The following is a 21,073-nucleotide window of genomic DNA, read 5'->3' as shown; positions in this document are numbered from 1 at the left end:
TTTGTCTCATCTTTTCACTCATTTTGCTTTCCTTCTCTGTCTAGTTCATCTCACACGTCCTTCCTACCCTCCCTCTCCTCCCCGTGCCTTTCTTCGCCTCCCTCTCTCGCAGCTCTTATTGCCTGCCTCGATCCTGCAGGCGACACGGACGAACGGACGCAAGAGACAATTCAGGCAGACGATCACGGGAGGAAAAACGATAAAACAGCTCTGAAAAGTCTGACGTGTTCCCTCCATACCTCCCCTTCCTTCCTCCCTCCTTCCCTCCCTTCTTTCTTTCTTCTTATCTTTCTTTCTTCCTTTCTTCGACATCTCACTTCTCTCTATCTCTTCTTCCCTTCACTCATTTTATCCTATTCCTCCTCTTCCTCCTTTTCTTCCCTCCTCTTCCCGCCTCTCTCACTCACATTATGTTTCTTGTCCTTTTCCTGTTCTCACTCCTCTTTTCTTCCTTTCTTCCTTCCTAAGACGTCCCACGTCTCTCTCCTGTACTTCCCTCTCACTTGTCAATTCTTACTCCTTCCTTTCTTCTTTCTTCCGACTTCCCAGCTCTCTCGTTCTCCTTCTCTTCCCTCAGTCTTTTCCCATTCTCTCTCCTCCTCCTTGCGTCCCCTATCCCATCTCTTCCTTCCTTCCTTTCCTTTATCCCTCCTTTCTTTTCTTCTGGGCCCTTTTCTCCTTCTTTATCCTTCCACTATCCGTCACCCCTCAGGCTTTTGCTTTTATCTCCCTTTCGCATTTCATATCTTGCTCCTCCTTTTCTCCTTTCTCTTCCTCCCCTCAAAAATTTGTTCCATTCTGTCCTCCGTCATTCCTTTTCATTCTCATTTTCTCCCTTTCTCTTTCTCTCCCTCACTCATAACTCCTTTCCATCCCTTCCTTCGCTTTCTCCTCTTTTACCTTCCACATTCACTATTTCTACGATTTGCACTTCTCACCAATAATCCACTCCTGTCTCCCTTACTCCCTTTCCTCCACCTCCCATCTAACACTCCCCTGAACGACAACTCCCTCTCCTCTCCTTCATACCCTCACTCTATCCGTCCGTCTCTCTGTCTCTCCCTCTCTCTTCCTTTTTCCAGGTTGTCACTTACGAAGACAAGGAGAACGAAGTCGCAGGAGACGACGGTAATCACAAGGAAATGGAGACTCGAGGAATCTAATAAATAACGGAGGCGTGGAGCGTGTATGTGTCTGTCTGTCTGTCTCTTTGGGGCGTCAGGTGTGAGCGTGTGTTGTGCTCACTCGCCTGTCAGCTGGGAAATGACAGGTGTGTGTGTGTGTGTGTGTGTGTGTGTGTGTGTGTGTGTGTGTGTGTGTTCAATGAAAATGACAATGATAAAAACTGACATAAAATTACAGTAAAAGTTATGGTAGTAGCAGTAATAGTAGTAATAGTAGACAGTATTGCTATCATTATTATTATCATTATTATTATTATTATTATTATTATTATTATTATTATTATTATTAGTAGTAGTAGTAGTAGTAGTAGTAGTAGTAGTATAGTCCGTTTCATTCCATCCGTCCACTCGCGAGCGTAGATGTGGCACCTGCGCATTGTCAGTTCGTGATTGTGTGAAGATCAACTTTATATTTTCGGTGATATATTTGAATGTTTGTGTATACAAAAAAACTCAAGCCCTGATATATGAACCGCAATCATGCCGATTTGCATCGATAATCTACCATTGAAGCACACGAAAGAACAACTTGTGTATCAAACAGTATTGCCTGATCATACTCGAACAACTTAAAGCCTTTCAGATACCCATATTTCATCTCATGCATGTACACAAAGTGGTATCTGGGTCTGCAAGTGTCTATACATAAGGAATTTTGATGTGTTGCATGTAAATAACATTGGTAGCCTAATTTTCGAAATAGCCTACCATCGCATACAACAGTTATTATATACTATTTCATGTTATTTCGTTTATTAATCGTTATTTACATGCAGTAAATTATTAAGATACCCTTTATTTGCACTTGCAGAGCCAGATGTCTATTAATATACCCGAAATGAGCAATCAATAAATTAATTTGAAAAAAACATAGATCGTTCGAGCATGTTGTGACTATGTTATTTGATACAAGCTTGTCTTTTCGTGTGCTTGTGTGTTAGATTATCGATGCAAACGACTGGGTTGTTTTTTGTATACATAAACATTCAAATATATGATTGAAAAATAAGCTTGAAGGTCTATCACAACAGTTGATTTTCACGTATTAACGAATTAGAAATGCGCAGGTGCCACATCTATCAAATTTCCCGCTTTGTTGGTGGACAGATGAAATGAAATCGACTATAGTAGTAGTAGTAGTAGTAGTAATTATTACTATTAGTATTAGTCAATTTCATATCGTTTTTGTTGCTGTCATCTTACTGTTGTTCCGATTGCTGTTCTTGTTAGAGTGGCGATGCTGCAAACATAATTGTCATCATTAACCAAACCAAACACCAATCAAACTAATAAAAAAAAAGATTATCAAATGAAGATTAGTAAATGGAAATTATTAAAAGAATAAGAATAAGAATAAGGAGAAGAAGAAGAAAAAGAGAAAAAAAGAAAAAGAAAGAAAGAAAGAGAGAAAGAAAAGGAGAAAAAAAGAACAAGGAAATAAAACACCTTACATAAAGAACAAAGGCACGTAATACACCTGTACATTCACACACACACACACACACACACACACAAGGCCTTGAAGCTCTACATAACGGGTGATGTATTGCCTCCCGCCGCCCTTCCCTTCCACCTCCTTACGCAACGCCATTTTATCATCATTTTTCACTCTGCAACGCAACGCTTCGCAATTACCCCCTCCCCCCCCCTCGTCTCCCTCCCTCCCTCCTTTCCTTCACTACATCTTTTATCTTCCCTCCATTATCTTTTATGCATCTGCTGATCTCTCTCCTTCACCGTAAAAATACTATCCATTACACCCTGTCACCTTTCTTCCTTCCCACCTTTCTTTTATTATTTTGTTCCTTCCTTCCTTCTTTCTTTCATTCCTTCCTTTCTTCTTTTCTTCCTTCCTTTCCTCCTTGCTACATTCTTAATATTTGTAATAATATATGCGAGAAGTAATTTAGAAGTCATTCAGCCTAACACAGCCGAGACAGAGGCATATAGATTCATTGTATGTACAAGTGACGATTAATAATGAAAAGTATATTCTGGGCGTAACTTACCGACCTCCTAAATCAAATGAAGACATTAATGGAAATCTCTACGCAGAAATAAAAAAAGTTATCAGAAATAGAAATGCGGTAATATGCGGTGACTTCAATAACCCCTCCGTTAACTGGTCTGCCCTCTCTGGCGATAGAGAAGGCTCTAGATTAATATACTTTGCGCAAGACACATTTCTTTATCAAACAGTTACCACGCCGACACGAGGAAACAACATTCTTGATTTAGTCTTTATGACCGACAGTTACTTCATTAATGCCTGCGAGGTCGGCGAGCCATTTGCAAGCAGTGATCACAACATTATCAAATGTGTCTTAAATATTGAAACAAAGGCAAGAGAAAACTCACTTTTAATACCTAACTATAATAAAGCGAATCTTACGGACCTAAGAAGACAATTGGCATCAGTAAATTGGAACCATTTGCTCAATAACGTCAGCGTTCAAGAAGTGTATACTATAACCGTTTCACTGCACAAATCTCAGCGAGCGTAAATAAATTCATCCCACTTATGCCACGAAGGGCAGAGAACCACAAGCCGTTGTGGATGACTAATTTCCTACAGAAAATCATCGTCGAAAAAAGAAAACTGTATATAAAATATAAACTGGCACACAATTCACAGGATCATACTAATTAACTAATTATATCAACATCAAGAGAGAGTTCGAAAGGAAAATCAGAAAACAGAAACACGAGTATGAGATGAAAATATCACCTGAGGCTAAGAAAACTCCAAGGTTATTTTTTCAGCTACATAAGAAACAAAAAAAATATAAAAAATAATATCGGCCCACTATTAGAAAATGGCGACACGGTTAGCGATGATAAAGGTATGGCGTCGGTCCTAAACTCGACTCAACCTTCAGTAGTGTATTCACAAAAGAGAACAGGACATCGATCCCCGCCCCGAGGAATATTTTTCAAGGCCCTGAAGAACGTAAGCTTGCGTTGACCGAAACTGGTATCAGTGAAGTGCGTGCGTACCTGCAAACAATAGATCCAAATAAATCTGCGGGTCCCGACAATTTATCTCCTCGCGTATTAAGAGAATGTAGCCAACAGCTAAAATTATCAATAACGTTAATGTTCAACAGGTCATTAGCACAGGCAAACGTGCCCCTTGAGTGGAAAAGAGCCAATGTTATCCCGATTTTTAAAAAGGGAGATAAAAAACAAGCCAGTAATTATCGTCCTATCAGCCTTACGTCTGTCCTAATTAAACTGTTCGAAAAAATAATCAGGGATAAAGTGATCACTCTCCTCGAAACGAATGATTTGATAACTGATTATAATCAGCACGGATTTCGTAATAACCGATCTTGCCTCACCAACTTATTAACTTTCTTCAATGACGTATACTCAAGCTGGAACGCCCGAGCCCCATGTGATATAATTTACATAGACTTTCAGAACGCGTTTGAAAAAGTTCTCCACGTTAAGCTTATTTCAAAACTGCGTTCCCATGGTATAGGTGACCATCTGTGCGCGTGGATTCATGACTGGCTCACAGAGACAACAGCCTGTAGTTCTCAATGGTGAAGCATCCGATTAGCAACCCGTAATCAGTGGTGTGCCCCAAGGATCGGTCCTGGAGCCAACACTATTCATAATTAACGTGAACGACTTAGAGACTGATATCCTATCAAAAGCTGTCAAATTCGCCGACGACACCAAATTAGGAGGTACGATAACGAACAGTAAAAATTGCGAGAAAATTTAATCAGATTTAATAAGACTTGCCTACTGGAGCGACAAGTGGCAAATGTATAGGTGAAAAGAGTGAAGAAAAGAGCCTAAGATTCAAGATCATGATCAGAGCGAAGCGAAAGTAAAACAAGAAAAAAGTCTTTATTATCATTATAACACTCTTAAAATGAGCGATCAATGTACACAGCAGTAATAAAAAACCAAATGTATGTTAGATTAATCTCAAAAACTTTACTTTATAAATCCATGCGAAATTATAATTATATTATTATTAACGGGAGGCTCGGGGGAAGGGTGTTGTGTGGTGTAAGCAGCTTCCTTAAGGCGATTATATTATATATTCGTAGCCTTTATGTACAAGAAAGACGAAGCGCGGAGCGCGATGTGTCAATGTGATCGGACTCTCGTGAAGGAGTGGCGAGTTACAGGTTGAAAAAATTTAATTACAATTGGTCACGTATGTCAAAGTGACCTTCACACCATCATCGGAGAAGTATACAAAACCGAGACGGTAAACTGACGGACGACATTCCCCTAAGGTGGCGTGATCTCTATCTGTCGTGGGGTTTTTCCATTTTTAACAGTTATTAATTCATTGGTGATATTATATAATAATAATACATTGATATCCTGCTATAACAATATTCCATTGTAATACATAGACCACATACGCCGTACGTCCTCCAGTTCTGGTTACAATTACATCAAACAGCAAGTTAAGATACAAGATACAGAGGAAGTAAAAACAAACAAATTCCGTTCTTCCGTACTTGCTGCAGAGAACGTTTCAAGCAGAATATGTTGTTTTTTCCTTAAAAAAGCGAAGGGTAAGAGGGGACTTGATCGAAGTGTTCAACATCCTTAATAGAATCGAAAACATTAACCTAGATAGTATATTTCAGAGAGAACCCGACACAATAACACGCACAAACGGTATGAAGTTAAAGGGAAACCGATGTAACACATTAGCGCGCAGAAGTTATTTCAATAATAGAGTCGTCGATCACTGGAAGAGACTCCCGCAGTCTGTAGTTAGCTCACAGAGTATAAATAGCTTCAAGTCTCTATAAGATAAGTACTTCAGGGATACAGGATTTTACTGACCCTTTTCGTATGTTTCAGGCACACTGCAGCACGGCTCCTACCTGAAAACTTTGTGTTAATAATTTCCCCCACAGCTTAGGTCACCAGTAGCGTAATTTCAGGGTAGTAATTTCCTCTTATTTCTCTCTTTACTGTAAAATTTCCATGTCCCTTCCTTCCTTAAAGACACATGATGTTCTATTCTATAACTATTTTCTGCCGGCACGTTGCCGGAGGGAGAGGTGGGTCGGGAGGAGCCTTCATCTATTCTATCCTGTACTACCACTACACGTAGAATACTAGTAGTAGCGGTAGTAGACAGACACCCTCGCCAGAGACCGACAGGTCTTCTGGTGTCTGTTCTTCCTATGTACGTATTCCTATGTATAATTATTTCACTCCTCTCATTTCAACCCTCCCTCTCTCCCTTCCTTTTTTCCTTCCTCCCTTCTTTCCTTTCTTACTAACTTTCTTCCTTCTTTCTTTGTTTCTTTCACTTCAGCCTATTCCCTGCCACTCATACTTCCACCCCTTCACACTTTCACTCTCCCTCCACCATCCTTCCCTTCCTTCCCTCATACTTCAACTAAACTAAAGCAACACAGTATAAGTTCTTCCTCTTCCTCTTTTTCCTCATCCACTTCCTCCCCCACACCTCTCACCTCATTTCTTCACTTCCTCCCCTCCTTCCTCCTCCACCCCCCCTCTGTCATTCTCTCCCTCTTTAACTGTCCTTCGTAATAATACAACACTGAAGGATACAAATGACGGTACTTTTGAAAATTATAGCGTATGAATGAAGAGAGAGAGAGAGAGAGAGAGAGAGAGAGAGAGAGAGAGAGAGAGAGAGAGAATGGGTATGTAGATGACTTTTAACCAAGAACTTATCTATTTTAAGAACACACACACACACACACACACACACACACACACACACACACACACACACAAACACACACACCGTAAAATAAAAAAAGAGACAAGAAAAATGGAAGTAGATAGAAAATGGATAATGAAGTGAAAAGACCGTGAGATTGGCAGGTAAAAGACGAGGCAGAGGAGAAGGAGAACGGCTGAGTGACGAAAATTAAGTGGTAGTTAAGGAGACATAGTAAAGGAGGAGAATTGAGAGAGAGAGAGAGAGAGAGAGAGAGAGAGAGAGAGAGAGATGTAAACCAATTTGACACACCCCGGCTTACATCTGCACACGCACGCGCCCGCCCACATACCCCCACCCCAACACATGATTATTATTGTTTCAGAGAATCAGTATATGTTATGAAATGGAATCTCTCTCTCTCTCTCTCTCTCTCTCTCTCTCTCTCTCTCTCTCTCTCTCTCTCATGGTGACGTGACTCGGTAATAGTCTGTAACCAGATGAAATGGAAAGTGGAGGCTCGCGTCCACCTCTTCCGTACACTGATTGCTCCATCACCTTTTTTTTTTTTATCATACTCGGTAAGTATATATTTACCAGCCAGTCAGCAGATTAGGAGGTGTAAAATGCTTTGCGTGTGGTGTGTTTCTCCTAACAACCAAACGTGGTCGTCAGTGGTATACAAGAGTTGGTAAATAAAAAAAAACAGACAATCGTGCGGCGCTAGAATACTTACATGTTAAAGAAGATCACTGTTTTTACCCTGTCATAGGCACGCGAGCTATGTAAAGTAAACGGGCCCGTCAGGAAGAGAACTTGATTGATGCTGTGTTGACGGAGTTTTCTTCCATTCCTCGCTCTGACTCGCCTTCCTCTTCCGTAACTTTGTTGTTCCCATCCTTGGCTTCCTGCTCTCCTCTCAGGGCTATTGATTTCCTCCTGTTCCCTCTTCATTCTCCTCCTCTGCCTCCTCCACGACCCTTATATTAAAAAATATCGCCAGGCAGTGTTGTTGTTTTGGCAGCAAATGGTTTTATTTCTGGTTTGGCGATCAAAACAAAAAACTCATGAAATCTCCAGACGCGTGGAAGCAAACTTTCAACTTCGCGAGTTTCCTTCGACTCACTTGCTTGTTATTATTCCACCCGAGTGTGTGTGTGTGTGTGTGTGTGTGTGTGTGTGTGTGTGTCTGTGTAATTCACCTCTTGGTCTGCTGCGGGTCCCTCGAGACAGCCAGCCGTTCCCCTACGGAAGAGCACAGAGCTCGTAGTTCCGATATTTGGGTAGGACTGAGACCACTCACACACAACACACCGCGACAACGAGGTCACAACACCTTGCCTTACGTCGCGTACCTACTCACTGCCAGGTGAACAGGGGCTACACGTGAAAGAAGATAAACCCAACTTATCTTCACCCGGCCGGGTAATTGAACCCCGGTCCTTCTGGTTGTGTGCCAGACGCTCTACCCCTGAGCTACCGGGCCGTGTACTGTGTGTGTGTGTGTGTGTGTGTGTGTGTGTGTGTGTGCACGCGCGCGCCCGTGAGATACCGTGATTGGACCATACTTACTGGGATAAAAAAAAAATTCACAAAGGAGAATAATCGATGTTTCTCTGTGCAAGTCTGTATGCATGCATGTATATATTTATATATGTATTTAAATGTATGTATGTATATATGTATGCATGAATGTATGTAGGTAGGTAGGTAAGTAAATATGTTTAAGAGTCCCGACGCATGCAAAATTGTTTTGACAAGACAGAATTAATAAAAAAAAATTGTGTTACTTATGCATAGATTTTTTTTGCAGTACCCCCTAATTTTCTCTGTTCACTGCAACAAAGCAACCATGGCGCGGGCTGGCGCTGTGTGAGCCTGAAGGCTGTGTTGAGCACGCGGCGCCTGAGCAGCCATACAGGTCAGTATAGGTAGGTGAGTACGCCCAAACAAATAAACTTCTTTCCTCGAGCTTAGTGAGGCCATCAGCTTTTCGGCGTCTACCTTCACCTTCAAAGGCACGGGAGTGTGATCAGTCAGCATCGGAACATTTTTTTAAACTGATTGAACCCATCTTTGCCGCTGAAGATGTGACACCCCAGACGGTAGGTAGCCATCAGAACACTCAACTGCCATCCTGGACCTGCTTCTGAAAGACGGGATCCATGTCAACGATACCTTAGTTATCGGGGAGAGGCTCAGTACTCGGCGAGGCATCTCCCGTGAAGCCACAGCAGTGCCACCAGCGTCATGCAGACTGGCGGGGATCAGTGGACTCCCGCATAATAACCATCTTTCTCCCGCGGCGGCTGACGTCGTGTTTAACTTACTTCACAACACTGTTTGACATTATGTAATTTGAGATGTTGTGGGCGAAAAGTTTGTGGGTTAGACCGTTCTTGGATATTCTCTGAAATCGCTTGCTAAAGCTGGGGGGGATGTCAATGCCCCTAGGTGCCTTGAACTGCACTCACCTTTTGAACAGGTGCTCTCTCTCTCTCTCTCTCTCTCTCTCTCTCTCTCTCTCTCTCTCTCTCTCTCTCTCTCTCTCTCTCTCTCTCTCTCTCTCTCTCTCTCTCTCTCTCTCTCTCTCTCTTTTATAGGTAACTTTGTGCTCAGCTGTGGGTAACTTCGGGCAGGCATCCTGATATCTTCCTGGCACAACAAGCCCTGCGAGGAAAGGCTGAGACGTTTTAATATGTTCTCCCCTCAGACGCAAAGCTTTTACGGGACACTAACCGAATGCGTAAAATATTTTATGACTTCACGATTGTGGTTGTAATCGCGGAAGAGAAATAATAGAGCTAAAAATAAGGAGAAACAATGGAATTCTGAATGATCAATGCTTTCTTTTTTACCAGCGTTTTTGCACGGGATGGAATGAACTCTCACCTTTAGTTGCGTCATGTATGGTCCGTCTAAATCGACACTTCCTCCACTTTTTTTTTCGCAGCAAGGGATACAGCTCAAGGGCATAAAGCAAAAAAGCAACAAAAAAAGTCCTCTAGCCGCTGCTCCAACAAATCAAAACAGAATGAGAGGCTAAAAGAGAGTTCAGATTCGGGAGAAGAGGGGTCTTGATACTACTCTTGAAAGAAATCAAGTCGTAAGCAGAAGGAAAAACAGACGAAGAGAGGCTATTCCAGTGTTTACGAGCGGAAGTGCTATAAGAATGAAGGGAATGGTTACCTTACTATTTGCTAAGCCATACATATAAAAAAAATCAGCGTAATTAAGCTTTTAAGAGCAGATCATTTAGTCAAGTCCATAATGTCTGTGTGATCTGGATATCAATGTAATTCTCTCTCTCTCTCTCTCTCTCTCTCTCTCTCTCTCTCTCTCTCTCTCTCTCTCTCTCTCTCTCTCTCAGGCAAAAACAGAGAGAGAGAGAGAGAGAATCTAAAGGCAAAGTGAGCGTGTTCCCCTTCGCCTTAATGGGTTCACAAAGTTCGCTATAGTCGTCCGCTACATTCCGGCAGCAACGAAACAACGGTAACAAAACAACGGTAACGAAAGAACGGTAACGAAACAACGGTAATTTTGAGAGTGTTGGTTGTGCGCGAGTCAGGACGAGAAACAGTAAGGGGACGATACGATCTCAGACTTACGAATGTTTACTGTAACTACAACGATCCGGAAAACTAGAAAAGAAAAATAAATGAACATGACACACACACACACACACACACACACACACACACCTAACTGAACATGCGAATACGAATAATTTGTTTTCAGTTGCCATGCTGATATATTCGAGGAGGAGGAGGAGGAGGAAACTGGAGAATAGTGAGACGAAGAAACGAAGGAGTAGAATGTGGACAAAGACAATAGCGATGAAAATTAAATATAACAGACATCGACGGAGACGAGGGAACAAATTCAAAGGGAAACAGAAATGGTTAATAAATATATATTCGCCGGAACAGGAGACAACCAGGGAAAACATGTCCCGGGAGGACGCAACAAAATAAATCTCGAAACGAACTCCGTTAAAGAAAAAAGAAAAAAAAAACCATGGGGACGAAGAGTACAGTAGCGAAAACAATGCTCCCAAAAGACAAATAGGAACACGAAGATAAAAATATGTCTGCGAGGACGTGAAGAGTGGGACAAAGTGGACTTATGCGACAAATAACAAGGATAACTAAAAGAATAATTCAACCGTAACAAAAAACACACAAAAAAGCGATGCATACAAGGAAAAAAGATGAAATGGAAACGTGATGCATAATAAGACGATGAAGAAGACGAAGAAAAAAGAACAAGAACAAGAACGAGAAGGAAAAAAACGTAGAAAACAAGAAAAGAAAGATATGATACTGAGACGAAGAAGACGAAGAAAACCGACACAAGTGGAACGAAAACCGATATAACTCATTCCACGCAAGACAAACACAAGATGGGGACGGAAAGGACAATGGCTGCTACAAGACATATACAATCAGTCCATAAAAAAATAAAAAAAACGTGTGTCCAGGTTACCGGGGCTTAAGGGAAACAATCTTTCACAAATGGGTGTATAAATTCCTTGGGCCACTCTGTTAAACCTCCCTTTCTGTCACTTCCAGGACGTTTGGGCCCAGTAGGTGTCAGCAATACATAACTCAGGCTAAAATATTACGCCTGATATTTTCATTATTTTTGTATTCATATTCATTATATTAAGTAGTCTTTTATATTGTTTATTTACGTGATTTTCTTTTATTTAAATATCAGAAAATCAGAGAGACAGAATCCTCACTGTTGCCGTCTCGCCTCCTGCACAGACTCCTACCATTTAAGTTCATACAAGTTTATACATAGGGAATTAGGGTCAGGTGACTGCACTCCTGTAGCCTCAGCAAGATACCACCCATTTTAAAAATAACATGCCGAAACAAAGCTGCCAAAAGAGAAAGAGGTATGCAAAGATGAAAGAACGACAAGGTTTACGAGATTCTTAGAGAGCCAAGGTTTTTTAACATGAGGGGTAGAGAAAGAACGTGGAATGTATGCCTCCATTCCAGAGACAATCACCTCTGTGATGCGCTGGGCACACACAGAGGGGTCTCTCTCCTGGAAGAAGCATTCATTTCACGGGAAATCGGAAAAGTACATCCTCAGGTCGTCCCTCCGAGCTGAAGCAAAATGCCAGAAGCATCGCCTGTTCGGTGGGTCCAGAGGATGTACAGGAGCGATAGGAGAGGATACAGAAATAAGGTTGTGAACGGAGGAGCCCAACGGAGTTGGGCACAAGGGTTATAAGTAAGGAAGAGGTCTAGTATGTTGGACATGTCTCCAAAACGGTCGGGGATATGTGTAGGGTGCTGAATAGAATGGAATGTTATGATTGAACTATGATTAGCCACGAAGGCAGGTAGCGGTTGTTAGATTTGGTCAGGTTCGGGTGGGACTGGACACGGCACCCCACCTCCTCTATAGGACGAAGGTAAACAGATAATTACTCAGCAGTTCCTTTAAATGGCCCGTGTTACTGCTTTCACTTTCCACCGCCTTCATTAAAACGTCAGGCTGCTATTCACATCAGAGAGCTCCGTGTCCTCGTCTTGAGTTGCCAATCAGTTGAAAAAGCAAGAACTGACGTGCATATTTTTCTAACGTCCGGGAGGGATGCAACCCCGAATGTAATGGTTCGATAAATAAGTGAATCAACAAATCTCTAATGCTTTAGCTTAATTTTTGTTTGCTTTTGTTCTGCTCTAATTTACATATATACTCTGTTTTTTTATATTTATGTGTGTATGACAGCAAAGAAAGCCGTCCATATTAATGAGCAAATACTATATCTTCTCATTCTCTTACTTCTTTTTTCCACCTCTTCTTCCTCCTCCTCCTCCTTATCCCTCTTATTCCTCCTCCTACTACTCTTCCCATTTACCATTATCATTAACTTTCCTGATTTAATTTTCATTGATTTATTGCGTCTCCCTGAAATATTTATTCTCTCTCTCTCTCTCTCTCTCTCTCTCTCTCTCTCTCTCTCTCTCTCTCTCTCTCTCTCTCTCTCTCTCTCTCTCTCTCTCTCTCTCTTTCTTTCTTTCTTTCAGTGTTAACCCTTCGTTTTTCCGTACGTTACATGTCTGTGACGCGTATAAAAATCCTCTCTTGCACAGGAGCACGCCACACGGTCACGAACACAGGACGGGATGAAAGACTACTCGAACCCTTTCCTGAGACACCACCCCTTCACCATCCCTCTCCCTCTTCCCCTACCAAGCACCAACTTTCTTCCCTTCCTTTCTTCCTTCCTTCAAAGAGAATGCCGATGCCCTTGACTCAGCGCCCTCTCTCTCTCATCACCCCCTTCTTTCCTACCCTCTACGTCCTTCCCTACCTGATCGAACACTCATTTTTGGACCCCACCATCTTATCCTTCTCCCTCTCTTACCTTCCTTCCTTCCTTCATCAAAAGAAACTGACCACTCTTTTTAATCAAGGGCATATAATTAAAAGACTGGGGGTTAGTGGGGAAGGTATAAAGTTGGGGAAAGGGGACAGTAGGAGTGTTTTCTTGTATGGTGTAGGTTTGTTAATTGTACTGATGTAGTAGTTGTTGTTTATCGAGCATCTTATTTGTAAACCCCCGGCGTGTGTATGTATTTGATTTGTTTGTCACTTAACGGTGCTACCCTGACCCCTCTCTCCCATCATCCCCTTCTTCCCTCCCCTCTCCGTCCACCCCTGACTACCCGGACACTTAGTAATGGCCCTTCTCCCTCTCTCCCTTCTTTCCTCCCCATGTTCGGTCACCCCTGCCTCCCTACTCCTTCCGTGCCAAGGGTTATGAATGGCCCACTAACTACCTTCCTTCCTCCCTCCATTCCTAACCTCCTCTCCAGCCATAACAGTCCTTCCTTCCCTTTTTCCTCACCTTTTATTCATTTTCTTTCCTAGGGATTGTAAATTGGGCTGTTCTTTCCTAATCTTCCTTAACCTTCTTTTCCTTGTTGCGTGTCGAGCTCTCTTAATTTGATCCCGGGTTTTCAATATTTTATCTCTTTTCACAGGTTTTCTATCGCCTCCATAAGTTTAATAAAGTACGGATAACAAATATAAAGGCAATGGGGAGGACAAAAATAAAAGAAGTGGAATAAAACTGCGTGTGTGTGTGTGTGTGTGAGAGAGAGAGAGAGAGAGAGAGAGAGAGAGGCCAATATCACTCCTCCCAATCATCAGCAAGATATTTGAGAGGATCATCGGGGAGCAATTGACATCCTTCCTCGAGGAAAACCACCTGCAGTCACCGAAGCAGTTTGGTTTTCGGAAGGGCCGCTCTACCTCAGACCTCCTCCTTCTCCTCTCAAAGTCCTGGCATGACGCCCTTGATGACGGCCACCCCTCTCTCGTGATTGCCCTGGATATAGCTGGCGCGTTCGACTCCGTTTGGCACCGCGGTCTGACGGCGAAGCTACAGCAACTAGGCATCACGGGGGACCTGCTGCGCCTGCTCTCAAACTACCTGTTAGGCAGGAGCCTCCGCGTAGCAGTCAACGGAAGCACCTCGACCAGCTTCCCGGTGGAGGCCTCCGTTCCACAGGGGTCCGTCCTTGGACCGATTCTGTGGAACATATACTTTAACGACCTCCTGCAAACCATCCCGGCAGCAAGCGCTTACGCCGACGACTGCACCCTCTCCAGAACATACAAGAGGAGAAGCCCAGGACGTGATAGAGTCCGTCAACAGACAGTTAGCAGACATAATGGCCTGGGGAAAGAGGTGGCAAGTCAGGTTTGCCCCTGACAAAACAGGCCATGGTAATATCACGTTCTCAGGAGGACGCGAGGCAACTCCACGGCAGACTGAGATTCGGGAATGACACCATCCCTCTGCAGTCCAGCGTCGACATCCTGGGCGTGGAGGTGGACTCCCAGCTGCGGTTTGACCGTCACCTTGAAAGGGTGGCGCAAAAAGCCTCCCAGAAGGTGAACCTCCTGCGCCGCATGAAGAACCTCCTCGATGCTGAAGGCCTGAACACCCTCTATAAGGCACAAGTCCGTCCAGTGATGGGTATGCACCGCTCACCTGGATGGCCAGCGCCCGCTGCCACCTCAACCTGCTAGACAAGGTGCAGAGGAGGGCTGAACGCCTCATCAACGGCACCCAGCACCACCGACCGAGCCAGTGGGAGACACAGCGACAACAACAACAACAACAACACCCACACGAAGGAAGGGCAAGACCAGCCACGAACCAGCTGAATAGCCTGGAGCACCGTCGCCGCGTCGCTGCCCTGACGGTGCTACAAGACACATGTGGGACTAGTGCCCCACCTGACGGACCTGAGGGCTACCTGGAGGAGGCCTGAGCGCAGCACGAGAACGGTGCTGAGCAACGCCTCCCTCCTGGAAGTGCCAATGGCCCGCTCCAGCACCCACCAACGTGCCTTCTCCATCGCAGCGGTGGTGTGGTGGAACAACCTCACTGCTGATGTGGATGTGACACAACTGTCCACTCAGCAGATGAAGGTTGCGTCCACGATGTGGCTACTTCTACACCCACCCTAAATATGTATATATATAATGGTCTAATATACTGTATAATAATTGTATAATATAATCGGCAGAAGCTTTTAAATAGCTCCCCAACGGTCAGGGAACTTTAGCATAGACAAATAATACTGCCATGTACTAATGTACTGAATACGTTTAAATAAAAAAAAAAAAAAAAAAAAAGAGAGAGAGAGAGAGAGAGAGAGAGAGAGAGTTGCGTGACCCTTGAACACGCTTCTCTTCCGTAAGTGGTAACTCAAGTCTTTACATTAACATTAAAGGAGACTTGTAACACACGCACGCGCACACATTGATAGATAGATCGATAGATAAATGCATAGGTATAAAGGTAGACTGGGGAAAAAATATAGATATATACAGATAGTTAAAATGGCAATACATTTTTTAAAGATGTTGACGGCGGTGGAACTATATATACACGGTCCAAAATTCAGTCACTCAGTTTTGTATGGAAGAAATATAACAACACTTCCAGATTGCGGTAGAATCTATATATTGACGATAGTTAAAACATCCATTATGCGGCGTAACTTTATTTATGCTACGGTCCTACGGTCGGCAGTGACTATATACAGACGATTTATTTTGGAGGGAGATACTCTTCAAATACTGCCGCCGCCTAAAATTTACATACAAAAAAGTGTACATATAGATATATATAGTTGTAGATATATTCAATAATCCTTCATATAAACTAAATACGTCGTTAGTGTGTGTGTGTGTGTGTGTGTGTGTGTGTGTGTGTGTATGAGAGAGAGAGAGAGAGAGAGAGAGAGAGATTGAATTCTTTTCTCTCTCTCTCTCTCTCTCTCTCTCTCTCTCTCTCTCTCTAAACATACATAGATACAAATATAATATGTACAGACCCAAAGGTGCACTGTCGTGTGCTGCCTATTCAAAGAACATAATAAAAGCTAAATAAAAAAAACTACATAAACTATTAAAATATATTAAAAACATACATTACAGTATACATGTATGTACACGCTGCACTCCAAGTGTCACTGCTCCACCACGAATGTCAGTGGAGTGAGGAGTGAGCCCCCCCAGTGGTGGACCGACATGGGCCGGATGTTTGGGACAATGGTCGAGAACATGTTCCACATCTGGAAGACTCTTACCGCAAAAGTGCGTTGGTGCTGGCTAGTACGGGAACGCGGCACCTCAACTGCGTCCCCACGGGATAGCACCGTTCTCGTGTCTTGCGTGGTGACTCTCGGAGGTTGGCGTAGACCCGCCAGGTGTGGCACTCCTGCATTTGTGCCTTATGGAACACCACAAGAGCAGCTACGTCCCTGCCATGTTCCAGGGAGTCGACGGAGCTGAGAGTCTCCGGTCCGGTTGGGGGATCTGCAGCATCCACCAGTCGAGTCTCTCCCTGTGCGAGGCAGCACACGACATCCAAGAGAGGGCAGCATGCTCTAGGTAGGGCCGTCTCTGGGCCTTATAGAGCAACAGCCTCCCTTTTCTGTCGAGGAAGGTGGCCACCCTTCGCAGGCAGGAGACTCTATGGGAGGCCTTTTGAGCAATGTGTTTGATGTGGCTGTCGAACCGTAGCCCTCGATCTACTTCCACTCCCAGAATCTTGACGGATTCCTGGAGTGGGAGGGGGATACCACCAAAGCGTTGCTTCCCCTCCACTGCTGGCCCGGCAGTGGGGAATCAAAAGACCACCATTGGCTGGGTCTTCTCTGGAGCAAAGGTATCCCGCTCCTGTAGCACCCTCAGCTGCTGATTGATCTCGTCAGCAGCTTGCTCACTGTCTTGTTGGGGGTAGGTACAGGAGAGAGTGCAATCTTCAGCATAAGCTGAGACTGCTGGCACCTGCCGGAGAAGGCCGTCCACGTATATCTTCCACAGAACTGGCCCCAGCATTGAGCTCTGTGGTACTGATGCCTCCACTAGTAAGGACTCGGACGTCTGCCCCCCCCCCCCCTCTCTCTCTCTCTCTCTCTCTCTCTCTCTCTCTCTCTCTCTCTCTCTCTCTCTCTCTCTCTCTCTCTCTCTCTCTCTCTCTCTCTCTCTCTCTCTCTCTCTCTCTCTCTCTCTCTCTCTCTCTCTCTCTCTCTCTCTCTCTTCATCCCCGGTCGTCAGGTTCAATTAGGTGTCGTTGAGAGGCTCAGGTGAGGACTGATTATATGTGTGTGTGTGTGTGTGTGTGTGTGTGTGTGTGTGTGTGTGTGTGTGTGTGTGTGTGTGTGTGTGTGTGTGTGTGTGTGTGTGTGTGTGCCTAAAATATTCTTAATGTTTGTGATATCAGTAATCGCACACACACACACACACACACACACACACACACACACACACACACGTTATCCTACATAAGTTTGTGGCATTAATTAAGGAAACGGAAGGTAGTTGAGATTGCTGAGGCGGAGGAGGTAAAATGAGGAAGTGAGTTAAGAGCTGCACTGCGGGAGAAAAAACAGTTTCTCCTCCTATCCACTCGACACAATTTTCCAAACAACTATCCCCTATTCTTTGACAACATTCAGCTGTCACCTTCTTCAACACTAAACATCCTCGGTCTATCCTTAACTCAAAATCTCAACTGGAAACTTCATATCTCTTCTCTCGCTAAATCAGCTTCCTCGAGGGTGGGCGTTCTGTACCGTCTCCGCCAGTTCTTCTCCCCCGCACAGTTGCTATCCATTTACTAGGGCCTTGTCCGCCCTCGTATGGAGTATGCATCTCATGTGTGGGGGGGCTCCACGCACACAGCTCTCTTGGACAGAGTGGAGTCTAAGGCTCTTCGTCTCATCAGCTCTCCTCTTCTTACTGATAGTCTTCTACCTCTTAAATTTCGCCGCCATGTTGCCTATCTTTCTATCTTCTATCGATATTTTCATGGTGAATGCTCTTCTGAACTTGCTAACTGCATGCCTCCCCCCCTCCCGCGGCCTCGCAACACACGACTTTCTACTCAAGCTCATCCCTTTACTGTCCAAATCCCTTACGCAAGAGTTAACCAGCATCTTCACTCTTTCATCCCTCACGCTGGTAAACTCAGAAACAATCTTCCTTCATCTGTATTTCCTCCTGCCTACGACTTGAACTCTTTCAAGAGGAGGGTATCAGGACACCTCTCCTCCCGAAATTGACCTATCTTTCGGCCACTCCTTTAACTCTTTTTAGGAGCAGTGAGTAGCGGGCTTTTTTTCACATTTGTTACCTTTTTTTATGCCCTTGAACTGACTCCTCTGCTGTAAAAAAAGAAAAAAAAGGGAAGGGAAAGGGAGGAGGGCAAGAATAGCCAAGAGTAGTTGAAGAGCAGGCTTGGACAGAGGGGAGATAAGTATGGAGGGAGGGAGGGAGATAGGGTGCGACAGTAGGTCTAATCGCGAACCATCACTTAGGACTAGAAATCTTCCAAAGCGAGGCAGCACGGAAGCATAGCAGGAGAGTCGCTTGGGCAGTCAAAGGCCATTTCAATGCTAATCACTTCCGGCATGATAACGGACTCTCGAGGAAGCGCCACTCCACGCTTACCTCTCTGGTGATCACTAATGGAACAGTGGAAGGTCGCCTGTTTCTATTCCTAAAGGTAAAAGAGATAGCGGGCAGTCAATCTAAAACTTAAAACACGGTCGCATCACACCCAGACCCCCCCCCCCCCTTGCTTCTAAATAAATACTTATCAAGAGGGGTCATGATACTCCCCTCATTCATCTATCTATACGTGTAAGGGGTTTGCTACACGAGGGGAGAAATTTGGGCGGTATTTTCAGACGCTTCCGCCTCACATTATCTATTTTCAAAGTCCAAAAAGAAGATTAATCGGGTTCTAATGAGTGCTTCTTTAGGTTCCCGTTACATAAGAATAATCAAAGTACCACCAGAATCATAAAACTACCCCTTCAATTGTCCAAGGCTCCTACAAGTCTTGTCATATATGTGTGTTTGGGTGCCGAGATGTTGTACATATATGGCCCAAAACTCCGTGGTTGAGAGAATGATATAAACAGCTTGTATTCAGAGCCTGAACGAATGGATGAAATTTCAGGGCAAAGCTACTGATCACAATGGAATGAGTCTAAAAAGAAGGAAAAAATGAGGAGCATGAACATCCATGTCCCTTTCTTCCTTAAAGGTGCATGGTGTTCTCTTCTAACTATTTCCTGCCGGCACGTTGCCGGAGGGAGAGGTGGGTGGGGAGGAGCCTTCATCTTTTCTGTCCTGTCCTACCACACGTAGATTACTAGTAGTACCGGTAGTAAACAGACACCCTCGCCATAGACCGATAGGTCTTCTGGTGTCTGTTCTTCCTATGTATTCCTATGTATTCATTCTCGATGTTTGAAAAACTTCAAACATATCATAATGATGTCATCGCTAACATTAAAAATCTCTGTGACTGATACTTCATTCTGGTCAGCAAATACGGCTGTTCATTAGACAATCTTCATCCAACATTTTAATGCCATTTTAGAAGTAACGCATACAACTATTTTTTCAACTTCAAATATATATATATATATATATATATATATATATATATATATATATATATATATATATATATATATATATATATATATATATATATATATATATATATATATATATATATATATATATATATATATATATATATATATATATATATACGAATCAAAACTAACGGCCAGCGCTGGATACTTTCTGGTCAGCCCACCACTGCCGCTAGAAAGTGTTTTGACCGCCGTGTTTTGCGGCTAAACCGTTGGGCTGGCTGACTCCGGTCTGGGTACTAATGAAGGAGTTGCTGCGGTTGACGGTCTCGCCGCACTCCCGCCTCAAACGTGGGGAGGCTCGTGGAGCCTTTAAGGTGGAGCGGTAAGCTGGAGTTTGTAACATTTGTAGAGTTGCTGCAAGCTGAAGGCGGGGACATGAATCGCTGGATGGATTAAGTTTATTACTATTCCTCGTGACATGAAAAAGTTGTGGTAGTCTGTGTCTGAAAAGCAAAGTTAAACAGAAGGTCTGCAACAACCGCTGCAGCACTTCGTGCAGACATGGCCGCCCACCTGTTGCTTATGCATGCATATCCGTGATTAGCCGGTCAAGTTTCAGAAACTTGAGCATCCTGAGTTTACTAAACGCCTGACCTTGCTCAAGTACTTCGTCTTGTAGAGCAGTGTTCTAGCATGGATTTCAAGCCTATTATGACCACAAGATCCGAGAGCGCATCGTGTTATGGACTGGTTTTCAAATAACACATTACGTTGTCGGCATCAGTCCGGAATTAATTTTCAGATCTTCAAGTTTGTGCTCCTTGACTTACTGGCCATGGACATGCAAACGTTGCTACTTAAAAATACTAGTAACTCGTGCTTTTAGAAGCGCCAAACTGACGTGGCTGAGTTACACACACGATGCTCCCTGAGACTCAAGGGAGGCACCTTTCCTGCTCATCCCCGTGAACTTTAAATCTTAGAGAGTGACTGCTTGACACGCCTCCTGGAGGGCGACTTAACTCACCGGGTCATAACAGCGGAGACCAATGTGAAGCCCACAAGCATCGGAGTTATATACGGTCGGTCGATCATGTCAATATTTGCTCTGAACGACAGTAAGGCCTGCATGAAGATTCGGCAAGGGGGAGGAGGGCTGTCCATTGGCCAACGCGACCAAGGGATGCTGATGATGGTGCTGATGATGCTGATGGGGTGGTGGTGGTGGTGGTGGTTGGTATTGGATTGTAAGGAGGGAAGGA

The sequence above is a fragment of the Eriocheir sinensis genome, chromosome 21, assembly GCF_024679095.1.
Source record: "Eriocheir sinensis breed Jianghai 21 chromosome 21, ASM2467909v1, whole genome shotgun sequence".
NCBI classification, from domain to species: Eukaryota; Metazoa; Arthropoda; class Malacostraca; order Decapoda; family Varunidae; genus Eriocheir; species Eriocheir sinensis.
This window is presented reverse-complemented; position numbering follows the sequence as displayed.